The sequence below is a fragment of the Musa acuminata genome, chromosome BXJ3-7, assembly GCF_036884655.1.
Source record: "Musa acuminata AAA Group cultivar baxijiao chromosome BXJ3-7, Cavendish_Baxijiao_AAA, whole genome shotgun sequence".
Lineage (NCBI taxonomy): Eukaryota > Viridiplantae > Streptophyta > Magnoliopsida > Zingiberales > Musaceae > Musa > Musa acuminata.
Genome location: NC_088355.1, coordinates 13,411,811 through 13,431,164, shown reverse-complemented (window position 1 = coordinate 13,431,164; position 19,354 = coordinate 13,411,811). Strand labels below are relative to the sequence as shown.

Below are 19,354 nucleotides of genomic sequence, written 5' to 3'. Positions count from 1 at the left end.
AGTCTGTAGAACTCGACCTAGACTTCCTCCTCCATCGCATTGGCCTCAAGAAAATCTTACAGCTACTCCAACTACTGGTTATCAAAATTGGATTATGGACTCTAGCGCATCTCATCACATCATATCTGATTTACAAAACTTGTCCATCCACAATGACTATGGTGGAAACGAAGACATTATTATCAGTGACGATAACGAACTCCCTATTACTCATACTAGTTCCACAATGACTATGTTTTGTGTGCACCCCACATCAACCGAAACCTCATCTCTATTTCTCAATTCTGCAAACAGAATCATACATCAATTGAATTCTTTCCTAACTCCTTTCTTGTCAAGGATTTGAGCACGGGAGCATCTTTGGTCCGAGGCCAAAGTAAAGACAACATTTACGAGTGGTCATCAAATCCATAAATCACCCGGCCCACTACCTACTCTTCGGTCGTAGCTCCAACTGATGTGTGGCATCATCGTCTTAGTCATCCCTCAACTTTTATTCAGCAAAAATTGTTTTCCCGTTATTATCTTCCTACGCTTACAACCAATAATATCATAACTTATTATGATACATGTTTAAGTAATAAAAGTCATAGACTTCCCTTTAGAAAATCCTCCATATCTTGCTCTAAACCCCTTGAGGTTATTTACACTGATGTTTGGGGCCCCGCTCCAATCACTTCCTTTGACAAATTTAGATTTTATATTATTTTCGTAAACTATTTCATCAAATACACATATTTATACCCTCTTCACCATAAATCTAAAGTTTCAATAGTCTTTACCAACTTTCGTAGATTGGTCGAGAACTTTTTTCGGTCTAAAATTAAATATGTTTACTCTGATGGTGGCGGTGAATATCAAGCCCTCACATCATGCCTATATGCTTGTGGTATATAATACCTCAAGTCACCTCCACACACTCCTCAACTCATCGGCTCTACTGAACGTAAATATAGACATATAGTTGAAACTGATCTCACACTCCTACACCAAGCCTCTATGCCACTAATTTTTTGGACTACAGCATTTCAAGCTACTATCTACCTCATTAATCGTATGCTCACTCCCATCCTTGAGTATAAGTCATCATTTGAAAAATTATTTTACAAATCTCCAAATCTTCAAAAACTCAGTGTTTGGATATTTATGTTATCCATGGCTTCGTCTCTATGCCTCATATAAATTAATATCAAAATCTAAATCTTACGTTTTCATTGGATACTCCTTTGACCATAATACCTTTTGATGATATGAACCCTAATCTCAAAAAATCTTTACGTCCCGTCATGTTATTTTTATAGAGACTACCTTTCCGTTTCATAACTCTGAGTCTCCTGTTGTGCGACCTACTCCATCACATATATATCACTAGAGTATGCCATCAGTCCCATCAACTGAGTCTCCCATAATATCATCCAGTACTTCTCGTTCCACATTCTCTCCTTCTCTCGGTGCAACAGCTCCTCACCCCCTCCATTGTGCCTCTCCCTTTTTCACAAAGTTTCCCTATGATTGAAAGCATTCCCTTGGAATCACAATCACTACATTTATCTTTTTTTGGGACTAATGACACTAAAGTCTCTTAGCCTATCCTAATATATGCCCCTCCACCGCTCATACCTATAACAGACTCTATTGCCCCTAGACATCCAATGATAACATGCTCCAAAAGTGGTGTCTTTAAACCACGACAAATCCTTGACCTACATACCATCACAACATCCTCGTTAGAGACCACTGAACCTACTACAATTACTCAAGCCTAAAAATCTCCATACTGGCATAAAGCCATGTGTGAAGAATATGATGTACTCATCCATAATTCTATATGGACCCTTGTATCCTCTCATCCCACACAAAACATCATCGGGTGTAAGTGGGTCTTTCAAATTAAACGTAACCCAGATGGATCCATGGCCAGATATAAAGTGCGTCTAGTGGCCAAAGGGTTTCATTAAGGACCTGGTGTTGACTTCACAGAGACATTCAACCCTATTGTTAAACCCACAACAATCCGACTTATTCTAAGTTTGGTCATCTCAAAAGGTTGGCATTTACGTCAGCTCGACGTTAACAATGCCTTTCTACGGGGGATCCTAACTGACGATATCTTAATGCAGTAGCCTCCTGGCTTCATCCACCCTAAATATCCAAAGCATGTTTGTAAACTACAAAAAGTTATTTATGGACTTCGTCATGCTCCAAGAGCTTGGTACACCGAACTTGGCTCGTTTTTGGCATCAATTGGCTTCAACTCTAAGTCTGATACCTCCTTATTTCTTCATCACCAAAGTGGCAATATATTATATCTTCTGGTATATGTGGATAATATTATTATGATAAATAATAATCCTATAGAAATCAAGGCATTCCTCAAGCATTTAGTAGATCGATTCTCCCTTAAAGATCTAGGAACCTTAAACTGTTTTTTGGGAGTAGAAGCAACATACACATCTTTCGGGCTCTTCCTATCACAATGAAAGTATATTCAAGATCTATTATCTAAAACAAACATACAAGATGCAAAGGCAGTTACAACACCTTTGTCTACTAGCGAGTAGCTCAAACTATGTGATGGAACCCCTACTGCAGACCCAACTCAATACCGTCAAGTCCTTGGCTCTTTATAGTACTTATCTCTCACCTGTCTAGATATCTCATTTGCAGTTAATAAATTATCCTAATTTATGCATCGAACATGTACTATGCATTGATCTGTAGTCAAACGAATATTGTGATATCTTCATGGAAGTATCAATCATGACCTCTTTTTTTTGCAAACACTCCTCCCTTCATCTCCATGTCTTTGCTAATGCTGATTGGGTATGAAATTTTGATGACAAAACATCCACATTGGGGTATATTCTCTTCCTTGGACCTAATCCAATAAGTTGGAGTTCCAAGAAGCAAAAGATAACATCCACATCGGGGTATATTCTCTTCCTTGGACCTAATCCAATAAGTTGGAGTTCTAAGAAGCAAAAGACAGTTGCACGTTCTACAACTGAAGTTGTTGTAGAACTCAATTGGGTCATGAATCTCCTCAAGGAACTTGGTATTAACATCAACTCTACTCCTACAATATATTGTGACAATGTCGAAGCCACTTATCTATGCGTCAATCCGGTATTCCACTTATGCGACACATCGCCATCGACTTTCACTTTGTGCGAGAACAAGTTGTTAGATATCAACTACGTATTTTTCACATACAACTGATAACTAGTGGATTCTCTCACGAAGCCTCTCACCCGTAAATCACTTTCATCACATCAATCCAAGATCGGCATCACAAAAGTATCATCGTACAGGGGCATGATAACAATCAAGATCTCCCGCGATAACAACCTCAACAGCCAAGATCTCCTCTATTGAGTAAAATTCTTCCTTTCAAACATATATAAATACGAAGTATTATGTATTCTCTCCCTCTCGTACACATACTCTTTATCATTATGTTCACATATTCCCATATACTTCACTCATCTTCCTCTCTTCTCGTCGATGCTAGCGTACCTGTCGCCATGGATGGTCGAATCTTCACTCATCTTCATCGCCTCCTGGTGGGTGAAGCTCCTCTTGGAGAAAGGTTACACTGTGAAGGGAACAGTGAGAAATCCAGGTGCGGTAACTACTGCTACATGCATGGAGTACTCCTGTCTTTTCCCTTCGTCGGAACTTCCTATCATCCAATATTCCATTGTTTGTCGATCAGATGATCCGAAGAACGCGCACCTCAAAGCGATGAAAGGCGCAGCGGAGCGGCTGATCCTATGCAAGGCCGACCTTCTCGACTTCGCTGCTCTACGTGAAGCCATCGATGGTTGCCAGGGCGTCTTCCACACTGCTTCTGCCGTCACAGATGATCCCGTATGATCCGGATGTCGAACTCTTCATCCATCTCTTCGCTTCATGCTTACCTGTTACTGCAACTTGAATGAATCTGATCAGAAGCAAATGGTGGAGCCAGCTGTTTCGGGAACCAGGTACGTCTTCGAGGCAGCGGCCGATGCCGGCACCGTCCGCGTGTGGTGTTTACCTCCTCCATCGGTGCAGTCGCAATGGACCCACCCGAATGGCTCCGCTGATGTTGTCGATAAAATTAATTTAAATAATTAAAATTAGATGTAAAATTAATTCAAATAGTTAGAATTAGATGTACTAAAAAGATTTAAACTAAGATAAATGTATGGGTGGCGCGTGGATGAGGATGAGGAGGTTTATTGGGCTATGGATGACTTATAATTTATCCTTTTACTACTATAAATACATAGTTCTTGGAAGGTATTACAGATTGAAAGTATTTTTTGTTTCTTCTGTTATCTTCTTTTTTCTCTTTAAAGTTGTGGTCAAATAAGTGTTGTCTTTGAGCTTAGTTAAAATAGACCAGTAGGAGTACTTTAATTGAAAAAGAAGGGGAGACTAGTAAATCCAAAACGAAAAAAAAGAAAAGAAAAAGATAATATGTGGAGTAAGTGTTTCTAATCAACTTTTTTCCATCTTCAAACGTAGGAATTATTAGTTTTCAATCATTGAAATGAAAACTTTATTTATTTCATAAGATCTTAATATTACTAAAGATCAAAGAGATCTGGGAATACGCAGAAAGATGCAAGGGCTTTCAATATGCATAAGTAATAAATAAGTACCTATTTCTTCGAATTATGTTATAATAAGAGCTCTCAATATGCTATGCTATAGATATTAATAGAAACTTTGAAAAAAATTAAAATATATGTTTAGAGGTATAAACAAGGTAAAACTTTTAAAACCTCATTTTCTTCAATATAAATTCGAAACTCTTAGGGGATGATTTTAAATCTATTACTATTTTTTTTTCAAAAGCCTTTTCTATTGCGAGCCAAATGAGATTTTATGGTCAAAACCTAAAAAATCAAATAGTAGTAGAAAAATTTTTACCCAATCATCTCTAAAATTTAATATGCTTTCTTTTGTTATAGAAAAAGTTAAAGTTATAAATACATTGTTTGTTGATGAATTAATGAGCTCGTTTTTAGTTTGTAAATAGAAAATAAATAAATCTTCATATAAAACTTCAAAACATACTCTTCAAATAAAAATAGATCGAAAAAAGAATAAAAAAATCAAAAAATAAGATCTTAAGGGAGAGGTTGAGGTTGATCAAATAAGAGTTAGAGGAACTTCGATAAAGGTGACAAAAAAAAATCCGTCAATATTTTTATTATAAAAAAATTAGATAAGTTGAAAAAGATTACTAGTACAAAATTAAAAATTGAAATGTTCTTCTCTACTTTCATTGTAAAAATTATAGCCATCGAAAAAAGAAATATTGAAAAAAAATCAAGTAAATTATTATAAAAAATAATAGTGAGAAAAGGATGAAGTGTGGGGAAATCTTGGGGGCAACATCCTCAAATTCCCAAAAAAATATTCGTCATTATGCGAAGATTGATGCGTAAAAATCCGTGAAATAAATTACGTATAGAATAGATTGTGAAGGAGATCAAGCGTCCTCCTCTCTAGCAGTGATCCACACAGTAGTGCTACGATGATGTTCCTCAAATTCTATTGGATCCTTCCCTAGTGGGTATTGGATTTGTATCCAATTACCCAAGCCTTTTAGATTAGTGGATCTCTATCCAATAATCTCTCTTGGGCTCTTATTGGATCTCATCTATGGGATCCAATAATTCAAGGGCTTATTGGATATCCAATAAGATAGGGGCTCCGACGGATATCTCATATCTGAACCTCTACTCATTGCAATGCTTACCATATGTGTATGACCCTTTAGGCCCAATATCGAGTTGACCGTGAGTCATACCTATCAAAACACCTTCTAACTTAGTAAATTATTATCTCTATAATAATTCACTCGACTCATCGACTACGGATGTACTAGGCCACAACGCCGTAATCCCCAAACGATACAGGGGAATTCAATCCATTGGACCTGTCTGTCCTAAGTTGTTGTATACTTATAGTCTCTCATCCATCTAATATCCCAGATATCGTATATCGGGCATGGTGCTATCAGACTCATACGGTTTCTTCTTGAGTCTCGCTCTAATCGGATTCTTCTAGAGAACTTTTTCTCTCTCAATCCGAATGACCCTAACTAGGGATTTGTTTGAGCAAGAACACATGGGATATTCTTCTCATGATGCCAAGAGTGGATGATCCTCTATCGATACTCAATAACCCTCATAAGGTCGACTGCCACTCGTAATGACCAACTGTATTAGATTTGGGACATCCAAACTTATAAGTCTAGTATCAAAGAATGGAGCACTCATACAGGATATCATTGATGTCTCAAGTCTAAGGACCAGATATACTACTAGTACTACAGAATCGTTGGCTGACAATAAGGCATCATCAATCATCCGGCATTCCCTAAGCGGATCAATCAGTGAACTTATTCTCCAATGAGCACCTGTACTGTATCCTTAGTGTCCCCACATGAGCAGCTATAAGACTAGTTGCATCCATCATATGGATAGGTATACAGCACATCAGTCTGTTCAGTTATCACGATGTCCTTCTCAAATAACCTATGACCGGGATTCTTTAGGATTTGCGTTTAAAGGTGAATCGATCTCATTATCGTGATCTAATCACGATCCTATTCCCATTGCACATCACAATATATAGATACATATATGCAATAGTTAATATAAAGTGATAAATGTCAAAATATAATAAGTAAAAAAATTTTGTGTCAAGTCACTCGTGCTATCACTTACGTGATTGGCTTGTTGGGCACCTATGACTAGCATGAAGAATATTTTAAATCTATTTTTTTTTAGATAATTGATGCAGTAATCAAGAATAAACATCATATCACTAAATAGACCTTTAACATATGCTATAAATTAATTTTTTTTTTAAATCTTTTTTATCATTATTTTTTCATCATAATTTGCTTGATTTTTGTTCTAACAATCTTTTTCAAGTTATAATATTTTTTATAGTAAAAGTAGATAAGAATATTTGAATTTTTATTTTTATACCAGTATTTTTTTAATATGTCTAATTTTTTTATAATAAAAACATTAATATATTTTTTTTATTACCTACATTATAGTTTCTCTAATTTTCATTTGATCGATTTTTTTTCCTTCTTTTGAGTGTTAGATCATTCACGACTTCTATTTTAACCTTTTCCTCGAGATATGATTTTTGTATTTTTCGTTTAGTCCTTCTTATGATCTATCTTCAATTTGAAAATTATGTTTTGAAATTTTACCTAAATATTTATATTGGTCTATCCTTTTTTTTAATCGACATATTTTTATTGATCTTCTTAATATTTGGTTTTGATATTATATTTGTTAACTTTTTTTTGTACAAGTTCAAGGAGAAGATAATAAAAAGAAAGAAAGAAGATTAACTCATCCAAAGCACGTATTATTTATAGTAACCAAAAAGATAAAAGTATTAAGTTATTTAGCCTAACAACCCAACTCAGGCTTAACAAATCTCCTCATCCTTATTTAGTCAATTTGGATAAAACAATCCATATTCATCATCTATCTAAATCTTCAACTTCTTATCTGTATCAAATTGCTCCAATACTGATGACAACTAAATTTGTTTTAGATTATATTTTAGTAGTATGTACCTGATGTTGGCGCACGCACAACCGGTACTGCTACGCGAAACCGGCAGCAGAGCGGGAAGCCTCGACAGACGGCGGTGGAGAGAGGGATCGAGCTGGCGGTGGTGATCCCGGTGTTGGTTCTGGGCCCGCTGCTGCAGCCGACGCTGAACGCCAGCGCCATGCACGTAATGAAGTATCTGGACTGCTCGGCCAGGAAGTACGCGAACGCAGTGCAGGGGTACGCCGACGTGCTGGACGTCGCGGAAGCCCACGCGCTAGTGTACGAGGAGGCGGAAGGCGCCGCCGGGAAGCGCTTTCTCTGCGCCGATCGAGTGCTCCACCGAGAGGACCTGGTCCGCATCCTCGCCGGGCTCTTCCCCCAGTATCCGGTGCCCGACGAGTAGGCCAATCTTTCTCTCTCTGCGCGGTTGATGGTGTGTCTGTCGCATATATGTTTGATGCTTAGTGTTGATGGTGGCTGGCGACAGTGCAGGTGCTCAAACGAGCTCGAATCCATCCCCGCAAACAGCCATACAAGTTCTCGAACCAAAGGCTGAAGGAGCTCGGCGTGGGGTTCATGCCGGTGAGTCGCAGTCTCTTCGACACCGTGAAGAGCAGAGCCTCCAAGAGAAGGGTGATCTCCCCAATAGCTTCTACAGCTGGATTACTGAGGTTAGGCCTGGACCTCAAGGAAGCCCAATGATCAAATGTATTGGGTCCAGTTTTGAGTGCTTCGGTTCATAGCATTAGGCCGAGGCTTAATTGATGTATTGGATCCACATATGGGGAACCAATATTTTGTGGGGTTAACATAAGAATTAGAAGGGAAAGATAGAATTTAATGAACTACTGTTTCTTAGTCATCTATGCCACGAATAACTAAGCTCCCTTGATATCTCTCATCTTCAAAGAATGAAAAGACATAGCTGATTTATATACTTTTAAGGAATTGCACAAAAGTTAGAACAATGCAATATACCTGTAATGAAGTAGTAATTAAGTACTATATTATTCAAGGTTATGAATATCGTACCATATCAATATACCAATTAGTTGTCAGTATGATACGTTCTGAGCTATACTGAGCATATCGATATACGATACATTAAGATGTATCGATATATCGCTTGTACTCAACGGTACATTACAGTATTACAAACTATAGTATTATTAAGAGTTAGGTTGTTGATATTAAAATTTTTAAATTTTTTGTTTGTAATTCTTCGTAGATTTTGTAAGTTTTCTTTTTTTTTTGGTGCACCTTGAACGTCACGGTGACTATATGGTTATATGGTTAAGTCCAACTTTCTTGTATTTCTTTTCCTAATTGTTTCTTCGAATCTCTTTTTGTTTATATTCGTTTTGGAAAGATGAACAAAGGTTGAGATAGGATGAATGTTGCTTTTCTCCTAACTGGGAAAATATAGGGTATTTATTGTAACTATTATTATTAAATATTTAATTAATAATAATATAACTGGTAAAATGCTCATATTATGTATACATATTTAGTTATATTAAATTATGCTTATGAGCAAATTTTTTATATTTAAAATGTCTAGTGATCCATATAATCTTAATTAATTAAAAATTAGCCACAGCATCCTTAATTAATTAAAATTATATATAAAGTTAAAATAAAGATCACACAAGTAATTAGACATCATATTGTGACTGATTATATTTCATATAATAATTGTTATCCTACGGAATCTTTTATTATATTTAATATAATTAATCAGGATAAAATATCAGATTATTTTCATAATTTACCCACAGGTCTTATGAATTGGAATATAATTTGATAGTTTTATCATAAAGATCATATAAATCTATTTGAATTAAAAATTTAGCCCACAGGCAATTTTTAGATCATGAGATTCATATTTTTGACATGTTTCACATTGGTAAAACATGTAATTTAGTCTATTAAGCTTCAAATTTTGACATAAGCATATTTGATTTTATGCAGTTTCTCAAACCGTTAATTTCTCTGATATTCGATGTGATATTCCTAAACTTAATGGTGATAACTATAAGATATGGAAGGAGAGGGTTCTCCTCCGTTTAGGGTGAATGAATATCGATTATGCTATCAGGAAAGACGAACCACCTATAGTCACAAATATCAGTACTCCAACTGAGATCACGTTATATGAGCGATGGGAGCAATCTAATCAGCTTAGCGTGATGTTTATCAAAACTAAGATGACTGCTGGCATACGTGGTTCTGTTGACCAGAATGAAAATGTCCGAGACTTGCTAAAAGCTATTGATGAACAATTCGTCACTTCGGATAAGGCACTAGCAAGTACCCTTATTATGAAATTTTCATCACTTAGACTCACCAACATAAAGGGTGTGCGTGAGTACATAATGCAAATGCGAGATATTGTGGCTCAACTTAAGAAACTTGAGGTTAATATGTCAGAATCTTTCCTGGTGCACTATATTTTGAACACCCTTCCACCTCAATATAGCCCTTTTAAAATTTCATACAATACACATAAGGACAAATGGTCAATCAATGAATTAATGACCATATGTGGTCAAGAAGAAGAGAGGCTAGTGATGGAATTGGGTGAGAATGCATTAGTAGTAACCACTCGAGGGAAAAACAAAACTGACAAACATCAAGCCAAAGCTCATTATCAGGGAAAAGGTAAAATACCACCCCAAGCTGATATCAAGAAAGAAGCAAGGTGTTTCTTTTGTAAAAGAAAGGGACACATGAAGAAGGAATGCACGAAATTCCAATAATGACTTAAAAAGAAAGGTAAACTAACCTCATATGTATGTTATGAATCTAATATGGTCAATGTTAATATTAACACATGGTGGATTAACTCTGGATCAACAATCCATATTGCTAGTGGTTTTGTTTTAAAATTGGAAAGAACCTTTTATGTACTAAGTTTCTCACGAAACTTTATTTCTGTTTCCAAACTCGTACTATTTGGGTATTCCTTTAATTTTAAAAACACATCATTTTGTTTATTACATAAATCTGATTGTGTTGGGAATGGTATTTTGTTCGATGGTCTTTACCGTATTTTATTACAAAATGATAATACTCAAAGTTCAATGCATGTTCACGGTGGCATTAAGAAGTGTAATATTAATGAGGACTCCTCTATATTATGGCATCGGAGATTAGGACATATCTCCATAGAGAGAATTAAAAGATTAGTTAAAGATGAGATACTTAGTACTCTTGATTTTACTAATTTTAAGACTTGTGTGGACTGTATTAAGGGAAAGCAGATCAATAAGTCCAAAAAGGGTGTTAATAGGAGTTCAGACTTATTAGAGATAATTCATACTGATATATGTTATCCAGACATGGACATACATGGTCAGAAATACTTCATCTCCTTCATAGATGATTATTCACAATATATGTATATATATTTGCTTCATAACAAAAATGAAGCATTGGATGCCTTCAAAGTCTTTAAGGCTGAAGTTGAGAACCAATGTGGTAAGCAAAGTAAAATTGTGAGATCAGATAGGGGTGGAGAATATTATGGTAGATATACTGAAAATGGACAAGCACCTTGTCCTTTTGCTAAGTTTCTTCAAGAACATGGGATTATTGCCCAATACACTATGCATGGTTCTCCAGACCAGAATGGTGTTGCAGAAAGAAGAAACCGAACCTTATTAGACATGGTGCGGAGTATGCTTAGCAACTCCAGTCTTCCTAAGTTCTTATGGACTAAAGTACTAAAGACGACTGTGTATATATTAAACCGAGTTCCAACTAAGGCTGTCCAAAAGACACCATTTGAACTATGGAAAGGTTGGAAACCGAGTTTGTGACACATTTGGGGATGTCCGTTTGAAATCAGGATATATAATCCACAAGAGAAGAAACTAGACCCGAGGACTATTAGTGAGCATTTTATTGGATATGCCGAAAAGTCCAAAGGTTACATATTCTATTGTCCATCTCACACAACTAGGATTGTGGAATCAAGAAACGCTAAATTTCTTGAGGATGATGTGATTAGTGGGAGCGATCATTTCAAGAACATAGTTTATGCACATGATCATATAGCACTCCTCAAGTACAAACTAGTGTTGAACAACCAATCATTGAAATTCCACAAGTTGTTGATAGTATTTTAATAGATCAAGCAGTTCAGGAATTACAATAAGCTCCTGAACAACTAGTTGAACCACAAGTTCCTCAAGGAACCATTGGTACAACATTAAGAAGATCTACTATAAATAAAAGATCAACAATTCCTAGTGATTATGTTGTATATCTACAAGAATCTGATTATAATATTGGAGCCAAAAATGATCCTGAAACATTTTCACAAGCCATGAGTTGCAAAGAGTCAAATTTGTGGCATGATGCCATGAAAGAAGAGATGAATTCCATGATGAGCAATGGAGTCTGGGATCTTGTAAAGTTACCTAATGAAGCAAAGGCTATTGGTTGCAAATGAGTCTTTAAAACTAAGAAAGATTTATTAGGCAACATTGAGAGATACAAGGCAAGACTTATTACAAAGGGATTTACTCAAAAAGAGAGAATCGATTATACGGAGACGTTTTCTTCTGTATCTAAGAAAGATTCTCTACGTATAATTTTAGCATTAGTTGCTCATTTTGACCTTGAATTACAACAAATGGATGTAAAAATGGCATTTCTAAATGGAGATCTAGAGGAAGAGGTTTATATGAAACAACCTGAAGGTTTCTTCTCTAGTGTTGGTGAACACTTGGTTTGCAAACTTAGGAAGTCTATATATGGCTTAAAACAAGCCTCCCGCCAATGGTATTTTAAATTTCATGAAGTGATTTCTTCATTCGGATTTGTTGAAAATCCCATGGATCAATGCATATACTAGAAGGTTAGTGGGGATAAAATATGTTTCCTTGTTTTATACGTAGATGATATTTTGCTTGCAACCAACGATAAGGGTTTGCTGTATGAGGTGAAATAATTCCTTTCTAAAAATTTTGATATGAAGGATATGGGTGATGCATCTTATGTTATTGGCATTAAGATCCATAAAGATAGACCTCGAGGCATTTTAGGTCTATCACAAGAAACCAATATTGATAAACTTTTAGAAAGATTTCGGATGAAGGATTGTTCACCCAGTGTTGCTCCCATTGTGAAAGGTGATAGGTTCAATTTTAACCAATGCCCAAAGAACAACTTTGAAAGGGAATCAATGAAAAACATCTCATATGCTTCTATCGTAGGAAGCCTTATGTATACTCAGGTCTGTACAAGACCTGATATTGCATTTATTGTGGGGATGCTATGTTGATATCAGAGTAATCCAAGTATGGACCACTGGAGAACTGCAAAGAAAGTGATGAGGTATCTACAAGGAACCAAAGATTACATGCTTATGTATAGACATACAGACAATCTGGATGTGATTGGTTACTCAGATTCCGACTTCGCCGGTTGTGTTGATTCTCGTAAATCAACATCAGGATATATTTTTATGATGGCCGGTGGAGCTATTTCTTGGAGAAGCGCTAAGCAGACCTTGACTGCAACTTCTACCATGGAAGCTGAGTTTGTCTCCTGTTTTGAGGCTACTTCACATGGTGTATGGATTAAGAGTTTCATTTCTGGGCTTAGAATCATGGATTCTATCTCTAAGCCATTAAGAATTTTCTGTGACAATTCAGCTGCTGTCTTTATGGCTAAAAACAATAAAAGTGGAAGTCGAAGTAAACATATCGATATTAAGTATCTAGCCATTAGAGAACGTGTAAAGGAAAAGAAAGTGGTCATTGAGCATATTAGCACTGAATTGATGATTGCTGATCCTTTGACTAAAGGCATGCCACATCTGAAATTCAAGGATCATGTAGAGAAAATGGGACTTGGTTCCACTTTGTAATAATATTGAAACTCTTATATATTATGCAATTTTCTCATTCATGTACACATTATTTTGAGAAAATATATTGTTACTGGACCAAGAATAAACATAAGGTTTATTCATTAAGTAATATTGTCATATTAAAATTAAGAAACTAAATACATCGTGATACATGGATGATAATACTTACTCTTAGAGAATTTATCGCTATGATTCATGTATTTATTTCTTAAGAAAGTTGTTCAAGAAAAAAAAATTAATTCAAATTATTAAGATAAACATATGAACCAAGTGGGAGAATGTAACCGTTATTATTAAATATTTAATTAATAATAATATAACTGTTCTCATTATGATTCATAATTCATTATCATGAATTTCTTCTTTTATTATGATTTAAATGATTTCAGTTTTTATTCTTTATGCATGAAACCGTTATTATTAAATTAAATATTTAATATCATTAAAGTTCTTAATTATGGTCCAAACGTTACAAATTTGAATTAATTCTTGAACGTTATGATTTGGTGATAATAAATGTTCTTGATAGGAGAATATATATATATATATATGAGAATTTTGGTCCTTGGGCTCAATCATCTCTTTGAAGCGAAAGGCTTTCCTACACCATCTAAAGCGAGAGTTCTGAGCCGAGAAGTACCAAAGTTCAAGAAGAAACCTCTGTAGAAATTCTTGGTGACAATGACTACGCTATTTGTTTCCGCATTAATTTTTATTGTGTTTCTAATATAACGATTTAGAAAAACATGTTGGTTTAAGAGATATTTCAATATTTATTACTTTTGTGTTTGAATTTTTCTATCAAGAAATTTATCAATTTTAATTCTTTTGAAACAAAATCACACACACACACACACACACACACACACACACACATATATATATATATATATATATATATATATATATATATATATATATATATATATATATATATATATATATTATAAAGCAAATTATGATTTCAAATATGTAGATTGGGAATTTGTATCTTCAAATTTTGACAAGTCTCATGCTGACAGACTGAATCCTAATAGTTAGAAGTAATTATTTTTGAAAAATATTGCTCGCAAAGTATGCATATTGTTTGAAAGTTTGCAGCAAAAAATATGTTTTAGATATGGAGAATATTTTAGAAGCTTTCTTAAAGAATAATAATTTCTTATGCAATAAAAGTCTTTTCTTTCCCCCATGAAGCATGTACTTTCATCTATAATTAATCTGGCGACAAAGCTAAGGTCAATCAACACACATGAGTTCAAGAAGATGTTTAAGAAATATTCATGCATCATATGAACATTGAAAATTGATTAAAGAAAAAAAATCCATAATTTAACTATTTAATCTTCTAAATTATATTGGTCAATGAAACGACAGGAGAGACAAATCAAAAGCACATTTATATATATCTTCATCCAAATCTAAGATGGTTCTCTCTCTCTCTCTCTCTCTCTCTCTCTCTCTCTTTCTCTAGCTGGATTTTTTTATAGTATTCTCATGATCACTCAGCCCATCAAACTCATACCGTGTAATATGAGTGGGTGATCCTCATGTCCTTGGTTGAAAACCTCTCTGGAGTTGTTCAAAGGTTTATCCAACTTTCGATAACTCGAGAATTATTCTTTTTTGGTGTTGGAGTCGGTAAATATTTTTTATTTTTATTTTTGAAGCCAACATTCTTGAACGATAATAAATTCAAGTATGGGAATTATTCTACAAGTATTCATACATGGATAAAATGAGAAAATAGATTGAGTACTCTCGGGATTTTCTCTAACAATATTTGAGAGAGTGTTTGAAAAGATTCGAAACATTATTTGATATTTATGCGAGAAGAGAATTTATGCTTGAATTGGAATTATCATTTTACTCTTAATAAAAAATTTGTATTTCCTTATGTGGATGGATATAGGTAAAGTATCGAACACATAAATATTATGTTCACTTGTATGAATTTTTAGACGCTGATTTTTTTTTGGTTTGTTCTCTTGATATTAAGATCTTCTCCCCCCCCCCCCCCCCCCTACACTTATATATATATATATATGATTGCAATCTCATTGTTATTTTAACTATGGATTTCTATCCATAAAGAATCTGTCTATTTGGAGTACAATCTACTACGTAAATAAGACAGACTATTTTCATGTTTGATTTCTCTTTCTTTTTCCTTTTGCTTCTGATCTCTTCTAGTGTGAAAACCTAATGCTGGCACGTCGATGTAACACTTGTAAGATCACCAACCAAAGTTTCGATTTGTGTAGTATCCTTTACCATATCTTATGTTACGTCTCTCCAATTTGTTCTTTTGACAACCATATAAGTATTTTAGATTCCAATGCAACTTCGACATTGCTTGTGCCTTTATATTTTGTGCTTTCTTTTCAAAAGCGACCAAAGGAGAGAGAAAAGAAATTGGTGATAAGTCTCATGCACTTGACACCAATACCTTATGTTTATCCAAAAAAAAGTGCCCATAATAATTTAGTTTAATTTAGACCACATAACAGTGGCTTTTCCACGCATGACTCAAAAGAGAAGAGACGCCACAGCTTTCTTTCTTTCTTTCTGTCTCTCTCTCTCTCTCTCTCTCTCTCTCTCTAGAGGATGATGTCATTTGGATGGAGCAAGTTGATGGAGAGAACAAGCTGATCCCGGAAACTTTAGAGAGGCACGAGGACTAATCTAATCCCTACTTCCAAGAACACACTTATGACTCCCACCAAACTTAACGAGGACCACTGTGGAACATCGCAACATGATGGCCTCTCTCTCTCTCTCTCTCTCTCTCTCTCTCTCTGATCTAGTCTAGCATGCCTGCTATGGAAAAAAATAGATATATAAAAAAGACTATTTCATGGATGCCTGATTGGTTCAGATGCCGAGGGAATTTTTAATGCTCCTCATCATCTCTTCAACCTGAAAAAGTAGAGAGAGAGAGAGAGAGAGAGAGAGAGAGAGAGAGAGAGAGATCCAAACATACGGCCAAGTGATCCAATCAACGAGGGAGGGACCATAAGGATTCCCTCTCTCAGGTGGGTGTGAGAGCATCACTGACATGTAACATGCACGAGATAAAAGCTGGGCTCAATTATTTGATGTATAATATACTATGCCTAAGCACTTAGGCTCGCTAGGGATCCTTTCCATGTTGTCGAGAATCTCTACAGTCTTACTCCATGGTCATTTAGGACTTGTTTCATGTGAATGAGCTACACAGACACACACATGTGGGAAGACATCTTGGATAAAGAGAATTAAAGACCCACTCGCAAGTGGTTGTCATCATATTAGCATATTAGCTGAATCGATCGGTAGATACGTGATAATTTAGATGTCATTACCGACCAATCAGCGTTGCACGACACATCCACCCACTATCAACGAAAGCCATGTTCTCTTCTTCTATTGTCTTATTAGTGAGGCATCTAAATCAAGCCTTCCTCGTCTTCCCAAATAATGAGGTCCAAGGAGCAAAATTGTTACTGTCAACTTGCAGAGCTCGGCTTTTTATATTCATGTCAAGCGTAATCATGAGCAACTTGCGTCAAGTGCAAAACCCTAGCTAGCGAATCTTCATCCACAGAGAAAGCTGAAGTACTGATGCCTCTGGAATCCCATTTTTGGCTTTGAGATGGAGAGACCAAGCAAGCCATTCTCTTCTCTTAGTCTGATGACATGTTCCATGATGCTGCAAACAAATGTTAACTAATGGATGGTCCCTTCCAGTAGCCCACTCGATGATTCCAAACTGATGGTATTATTGTTTGTTCTTGAGTCTCGGACCTAATCTATGGTCACATGAGTTAAAGGCTACCCAGCAAAAGTTTACAGCATCGATGGCAGGCTCTTCTCTTTTCCTGCATGACCCATAAAAATAAACTTTCAGTGCTTACAGAAAGAATCCCATGAGTGTGTGCAATGTAATCCATTTACTAGCTCCATCAAAGCAAGAACTTTGGGTGGCTACTTTTTCTTTGGCTTCAGGCTTAAGCCTTGGATATCTCTAGATCAAAGTACAGGGGACCAATGCATGCTGCTATATTCTTTTCTCAGATGCCTACTGAAAGATTGGGACGAATTCGGTATAGCAAAGAGGTTGGAATGGTGGAGGCATGTTCAGATAGTGCTACTATTCAGTTGGTTGTCTCTTGCCATGCTCTGTAGGAAGAAGAAGTAGTACCCTCCACTAAAGAAGCAAAACCCTAGATCCGGTGTCCTTGTTTCGGAGTTGGCCAGTAACCCTGAACCATCATAGCCTCTAGAACAGTTGAATATAGGTCTAATATGTCCAACAAAAGGCAGGATTCATGGAGAAATAAAAAAAGTTGAAAAAGTGAAAATTTGACATTATATTCTTGAAAATAGCTTAGATTTCTAAGCTTAGAGCACACTCCACCAGATATTATAAGTGCAGTATAATATTTAGTCAAAAATTTCTAAGCTTAGATTCCATACTATATATGCCGTTCTATATGATGGGGATTAGGTAGTTCAAACAAGTCTTCTTATTTTGACCAAGCAGTAGCTTAAGAGTTCCATTAGCATAAGGTTTCATTTCTGAACTGTAAAACGGAGAACTGTTGTGGTATAAGATGGATATAAACTTGGCTCAAATATCACACCAATCACAGTGCAGAAAAGAAAAGAAGAACATGGCCTTTTAGGTCAGATTCAGGTTTAAAAGTACACTGCACTACTGGAAGAAAATTCAAAGAATGTGTTCGATTACTAGTGTTAACATGATTGACTTGTAATAATGAATACAAAGCATTCTTCAACTTCTATTATAACCTTTAACTCAAAATATTCAGGATATTAAAGTTATAATTCTTGAGTTGATTGTTTCATGACTGGTAAATCAAGATTGTCTGATCATAAGCTGAAATGAGTAAGATTAAAGCTGAAAAAGATGTAGATGAATATCATCACAAAATGCAAAAGAACAGATTGGTGTTCACTTGTATGAATGACTTAAAAGGGTATCCAAGTAATGGATTTTGTTTTCCAAAGAACAAGCATTATTTTTTTTCTCTCTTTTAACTAAAGTCATAACATTTAGAATATTCTGTTTATCCACTGTAGATAAATTGACTTGTTATATCTAAAATATTTATCGAAAGAGGCAATAGATCAATGTCAAATAAATGCTTTGAGAGCTCCAATAAAAGTAGATGCTTCAACCGACTACTATTTTAACGTGTAATGTGGTTCCCATTTCGGTGTCTTTTAAACATATGAAAGATTAGACTCTTATTTTAGATAAGTCTCATAAACAATTTCATTATCATTTTATTTTTGAAGTTGGTCATGAAGCTTCAACAAAATTCAAACATTAGTAAATAAATAAACAGTAGAGTAATTTGAATATGATCTTTTTTAACAGACAACATAGCTATTTGCAATTGATATGTCAGTACAGTGAACACAAGAAATTCATTTATTCTTCTTCATGATCTACACTTGTTTCCTCATTTATCTTTGCCCGTGAAATCTTGCTACACTTAATTATAAAATAAACCTTCAAATATATATTGAACTGCATTATAGTCCATATTCACAATGCCTATTTGAGATGATTATCACTCGCTTTTTAACCATTATATCTCTGTAATGATCATAATATAAACTCATTTATCTTCTGGTTTTCTGATAATTTTGGTGCTTGTTTCAACTGCATCATGGAAACTGTCCTTTTGGAGAAATTGACCGAGCTTCTCGATTGTTTTGAAATTTTTGTATCCTCTTATTGTGAATCTAAATGTGCTTACGAGATACACTTGATAATTCTGTGAATCTGTTCATTGACCATGTCGATACCAATAATTGATGTGATTAAATAAGCCAAACAATTATTTCAACATGAGTTTTTTCTTTTTGGTTTTTT

At 35.2% G+C, this 19,354-nt stretch overlaps 1 pseudogene; it reads left to right on the top strand.

Moving 5' to 3' along the window:
- Positions 1-3,510: 3,510 nt before the first annotated feature.
- LOC135587022 (cinnamoyl-CoA reductase 1-like) lies at positions 3,511-8,329 on the top strand (annotated as a pseudogene).
- Positions 8,330-19,354: the final 11,025 nt, after the last annotated feature.